Source organism: Micrasema longulum, unplaced genomic scaffold (genome assembly GCF_059751315.1).
Source record: "Micrasema longulum isolate JH-2025_06_02 unplaced genomic scaffold, ASM5975131v1 h1tg001094l, whole genome shotgun sequence".
Lineage (NCBI taxonomy): Eukaryota > Metazoa > Arthropoda > Insecta > Trichoptera > Brachycentridae > Micrasema > Micrasema longulum.
The window spans coordinates 117167-126725 of record NW_028278282.1 but is presented as its reverse complement, the minus strand read 5'-3'; positions in this window follow the sequence as shown (position 1 = coordinate 126725).

Here is a 9559-nt window from a genome sequence, read left to right as displayed (position 1 = left end):
CTATAAGCCACGCGGCACGGCGTACGCGTAACTCGCTATAGCGGGGGGTCACCAATCACCAGCTGATAGGAAAGGCGAGGGTGCGGATATGGGTTATGTTGGGATTTATCATCTGGATCGCTGCTGTTTACGGAGGGGTCCATAGTACTACGCACACGTGTGTACATAAATGTAGCGATTCCAATTTTAGGGTGGAATATTCATCACTGAATGTAAAAATACTGCACTTAGTAAAATAATACATTAAATCAGTGGAATATTATTTATAGCAGCGTCATTTAAACATTAAAAACCAATAATAATTTATTCATATGAATTCGCGTGTACTTATTTATTTGAAAACACATATTTTATGCTGATACCTTTGTTTTCAGGTAATGCTACATACCACACACCTATGGCCTGCATGTGTCGGGAATATAATGTATACTGCCGAAAAATCAAAATTGTAATTTTTCATGACACTCTCCCAACTTTTGCGAATAATCTCTTGGGAAAAAATCTTAGTCAATAAGTACACACGTACAACTTATGTTTCATTGTATTTTTCCCTGTAAGTAAAAGAAATTGAAAATATACATATAACCAAATAAAACAAACAACAAAATGTAATTCTATTTTGTGTACTTCTATAATTGAAGATATGTATATGCATGTGAAATTGTATCGACGAATACCTTAAAATTGTATGTTTTCTAGTATGTATATTTGTTGAATTACCTTATAAAATAAAATAAACAAAATAAATACCTGTTAGTGTTTTATAAAAACGAAATGTATCTATGTATATTTTAGCAGTAAAACTATCGAAAAATTGAAAAAAAAGCGGTTTCAAATACGCAATTCAATAATATTGTCTCTAGCCATTTAACGTGTAAGAATTATTTCTTTGCACTAGGCATTGCAATTTTTACAAAAGGAAATATAAAAGGTACCTAGGTACATAACAATAATAAAACAATAGGTGATGTTATGCAACAGCTGAGATGAATGAATGGTTCGAGTAGTACCGAGTAACGACGGCAGGGTCATTAAAATTAGTTCAGAAATATTCATTGTATGAATTCTCAGACCATAACAAGCGAAGTCCACAAAATCACGCCTACAGAATCACAGTTCACCAAAGTACAGCAGAGTTGATGAGTTCATTGGAGCAGCTAAATATAACAACTAATCATAATCATATTATAAGCCCTTGAAACATTAATGTCGGTCACGGAGAGCGACAGCTAGGATGCTCAAGATAATAAAATCACTGCTAAAGCAATTACTAACCGTAATATAACCACGCAGGGAAAATATTTACTCATTTTTTGTAGTCCCAACGTGACGCGCTTACGCTAAAAATGCTCCCTCGTTCTTTTGGAGAAAAAAAAACATCGGTTATTGTTCGGTTATAAAAGAGAAGACTAAATTGTGCATAGTTTATAATATTATTATCTAACAAGCATACATACAAGTATGCATATATCTAGGACACAAAGTCAAACTTGGAAAAGATAACCAGACAGAGGAGTTACCAAGAAGAATAGGGCTACTTTCGCCAGCTAAAATTCCATATATGCTTAAAAAGACTAGTATATGTGTAGGGTCCATAGTCGATGACACACGCGTGTTAAATTAGTTCACCTGAAGTAGACTAATGACCGACGATGCAATGTCATCATTTTCTATCGAACCCAATACAACTTATATATACAACTCTAGCAATATTGCACATAAAGACGGGATCGTCGCCCTGCAGTACATTTACATCGCCCCTACCATGAATAAATGAACTACAAAGGAATATGGTCTATAAAGAGACCACTGGACGCAGCCAACATCAGTCAGCTCGTTCAGTCAGCCCAACAAGATCAGTGCAGTTCACTCGGCTCCAGCATGTAGTTCAAGTGCAGTTACTTCAACCCATCATCGACCTAACACTCGTCTGACATAATTAATTATTTATTCGCCATGTAATAAATACGCATCAAACAGCAACCTCGTGTCTTCTCTGTCAATCTCTAACCGGGGTAGGAACTCCAACCAACCCTCAACTACTTATTCCTACATATGAATCGTGCATATTGCCGGTGACAACATACGCACTAGAAACCATGTCTGTAACACAAACAAGTAGCCAGAAATTAAAATCCACGCAAAGATCCATGGAAAAAAGACAGATGCTCGGTGTATGTCTAAGAGACAAAGTAAGAAATGAAGAAATAAGGCGCCGAACCAGAGTCGTGGATATCATGGAACGTGCACCGAAATTGAAATGGCAGTGGGCAAGACACTTGGCGAGGCAAAATGATGGCAGGTAGACACCCAGAATAATAAAGTGGAGACCATGGGCAAACAAAAGAATTGTTGGAAGGCCACAGAAAAAATAGGTCGATGACATCGCCTCTATTGCCGGTAAAACATGGATGATGAAAGCGGGTGATAGGAAGGAATGGAGACGTTTGGAAGAGGCCTTTATCCAGCAGTGGAGAGAATAAGGCTGAAGAAGAAGAAGAAAGAGATCTAACAAGTACAATGAGAAAACTATCTAAAAATCACAAACATCGATTTATGGCGTTCTAAGAACTATAAATTTTCTGACTAGATACTGATGTAAATATAAAAAAATACTTGTTTTACGGTTAAGAATCGCTAAAAGGGATTTATGCATTAGGCGAATTCTATAAAAATATCTCGAGCGTTGAAAGATATTTTATTTTAGTGCGTGAGAAAAAACATATGGGCCTTACTTATAAACCTGGTATAAAGTTACGCCTAGGCATGATGACACCATCCTTATTCTACCACTATACCTAGGCGTAACTTTATGCCAAGTTTATGAGTAAGGCCCGACGTGTAGATGGTTAAAAACAATAAAACGCGAATAAAAACGTCAATTGAATAGAGGATAGTTTATATGACACGTCAAAATGAAAACTAATTTAATTAATTGATTAAAATAAGAATTTTATTAAGATTTATACGTAAGATATATTGTGTAATGTACTTTTTTAAGTAAATAAACATGTTAAATTTTTACTGCGTCCTGATGAGCATAAAAACGCAATTAAATTAACATATACAAAATCTAAAAATAACAGTCGGCCTCGTGGTGTAATGGTCAGCGCGTTTGCCTACCATACACGAGGTCTCGGGTTTGATTACCGACATGGTTGATATGAAATATTTATTTAAGAGGGTGTTTTCACACCAGAATGTTTCATAGTCCCTGGGCTGGTACCTGAAGCGTAAGACCGATCATCTTACCTTAATGTACCAAAAACGATTAAGATAATCTGCTATTGGTGTACCAATGCAGTGCCCTATGCACCATCAGGTGCGGAGAGGGAATGGTGATGATGATAATACATATGAATTACATTCCCAGGAATTATCAATTCGGGACTTAAATAATGTTTTATTTGTTTTGCAAAAAAAGCGATTTGCTAATGAGCGATAATAATTCGAAAATGATAGTTTTTGAAAGGGATAAAGGTAAGATCAGTGTGAACGGAGACATTCTGAATCAGGTAGAATAATTGGTGTATCTGGGAAGTATGTTTACTAGAGATGGAAAGACTGAGAAAAATATTAAAAGAGTGAACACGGCGAACGGTGTACTTGAATGTTAATGATTTTGATAAAACTACATATTTAATGATTTTGATAAATAAAGTTCTTCGGTAAGTTTTACTTTGTTTCATTTGACTGACGAGCGCTTTCGCCTAAGTAGGGATCTTCGGGAGTAATAAAAATACTGAAAATGTTGTTAACAATTTACCAGTCCTCAAGATGCCTACGGCGAAAGCGCTAGTTGCTCAAATTAAACAAAGCAAAACTTAACCGAGGAATTTTATTGATGTTTTTAACAAAATCATACAAAATATAGATTATATATGAGTAAAATGAAACTGGAAGCCGGCGAATGAGGAAGTTCTGTATTTTTATTTATTTGTTAATAGACTATTAAACTAAGCCAATTAAAAAAAATATGTATCGTATTATCAGCGCTAGGATTTTTAATTTTTTTGTAATTTATAATCACTCCGCACGCGACGTCACAAGTTCTCGTCGAAAAGTTTTGCTGGTTGGTTAGTTGGCTTCTCGGATACCGGAAATCTATCACAACACTCTATCATCGGTTTATTCGAATGAACTTGTGACATCGTTCGAAGTAGTTCATTTTTATTAAAACCAATTTTATTAATGTTTTCATACATTTTCGAGAAACTTCGCTTTAGAATTAAATACAATAACTTTTATCGCGTGCAAGAAAATATTTTTATATCCAATTTCCCGTAGCACTGAACTTCTCAACTGTACCTGACACATAGTTCATTAGATACAATATGTTTGGGAAATTGAATTTTAAGTAATATTAGCTTCATACATTGCGTAAACGAAGTGTGGTAAAATATTCTTAAGGAACAATAGATGTAAAATAACTTAAAAATAACAGTTGCCTACAATTCATTGCATATATTATAAATACTTAGGTTTCTACCTTTGGTATACTGAGCCTGATTTCTGTATATTAATAACGACATTGGTATGGGTGTTATAAAGATATGTAGTGAGAAACAGATATACGTCAAAAAAAATTATGAACATGTATATATTATGCACATATGTATTTTAATTTTACAAAGGAACCCACTTATGTTATATATTGTATATTTAAGTTTAAAGGGTGATTATTTTTTTGTTGTTGCATAAAACGGTGTTGTATAACAAGATTTTATACTTCCACGGAGTAGGTATATTCTTAATTATTAATATTTTAAAATGTTTTTTACAAGACGACAGATTCCGATTTTAGTTACGAAATTGCGTTGGATAATAAAAATATAAATAAAGATTTACAAATCGAATTTATGGTGGCCGAAAAAACTGCACTACCGAGGGAAAAGGGGAATTTAAAAATTATATTGTAATTTAAAGATATAAGCCCATTTCACACGTGTCGTCGGAATCCTGGGGTGGATTGACATTTATAATATTATTTTGTATTTCTTAAAATTTATTTAGCGATTATTTTTAGGCGAAGTTCTTGGGAAAGAAAATCTAATGGAGATTAGTCGGCCTCATGGTGTAGGGGAGCGCGGGGTAATGAGAGCGGGCAGGTATTTCATTTTTCATTTTCATTTTTATTTTATTTTATTTTTTCACCACAACAGGCCAGGAGACCTAATTACAGTGGTGAATTACATCACAGAACTCCCAGGCTTGAGAAAAATCACATTTAATTTTTGTGTTCTCACCGGGAATCGAACCCGGAACCTTCCGTCTGTGAGTCAAGCGTCTTGACCACTGCGAGGTAATCGGAGCGATGGCAATTGTACGGAACCTATGCACAATCGAGTGACCTTAAGCACTCGGCCGTTTCTGTCAACCACCGAGAAAGTTCGTCTGATGCACATGAGCCGTTAGTGCCCTGCGTTGAGTCACGAGAGACATTTGTGAGTTTTTCGGTCCGCGTTTATAAAAAACAGCCAATTGCCAGCGTTCAGGTAAGGAAGAAGATATATTCTTATTGTATTATGTTTACGCTTATTACATACCTAGATTCGTCTTCTTTCAAGTGCCATTCGTCAAATTGTGATTGAAAGTCGAATAAGATATTTGTGTTATTACTTTTAAAGATGGTAATCAGCGGGTAATGGGAGCCTATTGAGTCCATTGTAAGCCCAATGCCACAACCGTACATCAATAAAAACTAGGTATTGAAGATCAAACTTCACTCTAAAATCTTAGCAAACACACAACAAAGATTTGCTTTTAAATAATTTGAGCTTTATTTTTTGGAGAAGTAAACATTGTGGCTCCCATTTCCCATATGAGCGTTAAATGGGTAATGGGAGCGATTTACTTTTTAAAATTAAATATTTACTGTACCTTAATGCATGGCTGTAGTTGATTTAAACTGTGATGAAAAGATAATCAAATAAACAAGGTTTAAGTTACTAATGAAAAATAATAACAAAGTAAACAAATGTGGTTTTTATCAACATTTTCCCTTAGTAGGCTTCAATTCCCCCGCTCTCCCCTACTGGTTAGTACATTTACCAGGCGTTAAATAAATAAAAATACTAATTATAATACGATAAATTCATGTCCATCCACCGAAAGTTATTTTATCGTGCCGTGTGGATTTTTGCGGTTGTGTTAAAACGGCGATATGGTATTTTTTAACAATGACAAAGTTGTAAATTGCCATATTTTTTAAGTTACGGAAACTTAATTTTCGTTTTGGGGCTAATTACAATTCATTCCGTACAGGCGTGGTAGAGTTAGATTGAAATAAATTACAATAACAGTAAGGTGAATCGGTTTAAGTAAAAGGTTGCAACTAATCTACCTAAGTTTCAAAAGAATATTCTATTAAAAACGCCATCTAGTTTTAAATAACACAAGGTCATTTTAATAACTTCGTCAATAGGTGGCATTTCTGTAGGTCGCAAAATGCTTCATTAGTACTAGTTTAGCTAGCAAAACCCGAGAAAATAAATTTCAATATTTTACTCAAAATTGAACCTTGTTTCAAAAGAAAAACAAAGAATTTTCGATAGTGCTTCATTATAAATATAAATCAATTTTCATATTTATTGTACGTAGTCAGTAATACTAAAGAAATTGTATAAAAGTTACACTTACCGTAAAACAGGGGTAAGTGTGCCCATACGCTCGTTTTTCGTTATTTTGCTGATTTCTCAATATTTTAATAACATTGTTAACCAATATATAAATAAGTACACACAAGTTATTATATTTGGAGTCGATAGATTATAATTTTGCAAAATTAATTTTTAATATAATTTTAAATTTCGTTTCAATTTACATGCCACACTTACCCTGATTCACCTTACATAATTATTAATTTGGTCACAGGGTGTGTGGCGCAAAGATACCCATAATTCAAATTCCAAAACGAAGATGTAAGTAAGGAATACTCGTATTTAATATAACACTGACGTCAAATTCACCAAGGGCATATCTATCAATACATCTGAAATCATCAGAGCCATTATGTACTAGGAAGAAACTACAAAGGAACTCGGTAGTCAAGCATAAATATACATAGAGTAAATCATTAAAAAAAAATTAGTACATAATTAACACATTACAACAGAAATGGAGACCATATTAGAGAACGGTATATGATATATAACCTAAGTATTAGTTTTAAATAATAATACATTAATTAAAAAATAATAATTTTTAATGTTATTCAATTTTTTTTTCTTAGTTTTTTTTAAAAACTGGTTCCAAGTATTTCTAATAACAAATTATCTTTTTTTATCGACAATTCTATAACTGGTAATATTTAATTCTTTTATATAGTTTATCTTTTTTAAACTTTCTTAATTTGTCAATTAATAATATTGTTTTAAATGCTCTGTATTACTTATGCTTACATGTATGTATATTTAATTGTATTTGTAACTAATATGTAAAAGGCACTAAGTGCCGTTTATTTCAATGAAATAAAAAAAAAATGAAGGTCTATCCATTTAAAGGGCTAATGACCTGCTAACGCAAAATTTGACAAACGACGATGTCTACAAAAATTCGACAAACTCAAAATATTGTTAAATAATTCATCATCATCATCATTCCCTTTCCGCACCTAATGGTGCATAGGGCACTGCATTGGTATACCAATCGCAGCGTATCTTGATCATTTTGTTACATGAATATAAGGTGATCAGTCTTACGCTTCAGGTACCAGTCTAGGGACTATGAAATATTCTAGTGTAAAAACACCCTTTTAAATAATATTTCATATCAACCATGTCGGGAATCGAACTCGAGACCTCTTGCATGGTACGCAAATGCGCTGACCATTACACCAAGAGGCCGACAAAAATAATTACATTAATTCAATTCTTTTTAAGTAAGATTTACAATAAAATAAATTGCATCCATTAATTTTATTGTATGATGTATGCCTGGAGATAGCATTGGTGATGAACGAAAGTAAGTCAAAAGTGATATTATTTGAAAGGGGAAGTGAGGTTACTGACTGCATAATAAATGTAAACAACGAATGTCTTGAACAAGTAGAACAATTTGTGTATCTGGGAAGCATGTTTTCAAGAGCTGGAATAGTAGAAAAAGATGTTGAAAGGAGAGTGAATGCGGGCAACAAAATGAACGGCGCACGAAGCACAGTGATTGCTAATAAAAATATGTAAATCGAAACGAAACTGGCAGTGCACAACGGAGTTTTAGTCCCAACACTTATGTATGGAAGTGAAACATGGAATGAAAGCCGAGTAAACACGGTCGAAACGCGATCTCTTAGACGAATGTGTAGGAAATCGATGAATGACAATGTTACGAATGATGAAATCAGGCGAGAGTGTAAATCTGAGACAGGTATAATTAATAAGATTTAGAAAGGGTATCTGAGATGGTTTGGTCATGTAGAATGAATGGATGACGAAAAAATGGTAAAACAAGTGCACATGGCGAAAATGTACGGTAACGTGAGACGAGGATGACCAAGGAAAACGTGGCATGATCAGATAAACCAAAATTTTAAGTCTGGTCACGTCAAAAGCAGGCAGAACTGAAGGGCATGTATGACAAGATGTATGAATGTGGAAGAAGCTAGAAATGTATGCCAGGATAAACGTGTGTGGCGGTCCATTCTCTTTGCCTACCCCTACGGGGAAATAGCGTGATGGTAGTAGAATTAATTTTCTTACATGCCAATAAATAAATCCGTGCACAGATAAAGTACAGTCCATTCTATTCTATTTGCTTATGCGTGGGCAGCAGAAAGTTTTCATATATAAAACATTAAAATGTGCGTACTAACACAAACAAAAATAGTATGTTTACTAGGCACATCACAGGCACTCACACATTAGTAATAGGCTATCAAACACTCAAACGCACTGTACACATGTCAAGTTTTTCGTAATGAAATTTGTGTTACAAAAACAAAATTATTGTATACCAATCTACCCGTCTGGATACATATTTTGGTTCCGAAAATTTTTATACCTTCAAAAATATGTATGATGATAATAATAATAAATAATAATAATGAATAATGTAAATTAATTATATCAAAATATTGTTTGATAAAGTTTCTGCAGTACACAATTAACTAAAATGGAAGTAGGTCGAGGTGCGCGGAAGAAATGCGGTATCGTGTTGTGACGCCGAGTTTAGATAAAAATTAGCTGGTCAATATATAAATATTTTATTTGTTTATTGTAATTTGTTAATCTTAATGACTCTCTAGGGGGTGGAATCCGGTATTTTGTCTACAAACATTTGGACAACCTCAAAATATTGTAATAAAACCAACTGGTCCAAGAAGAAGTTTAAAAATTGGAAAATTATTTTCAGGCGTTGCCTAGTATGTGAAATAATTCGATCAGATTAATCTCTTCACAACAATAAAGATTTCGGCTCTTCAACTTCACTAAATCAACAGATGGCAGAATTGAAGAAATATGGATGTTCAAACAAAGGCAAAATGGTAAATGTTACACAGTGTGTAAAGTAGCCACTTAAACCAGCCAATATATATATATTTGGATAATTTATATAGCGCCGT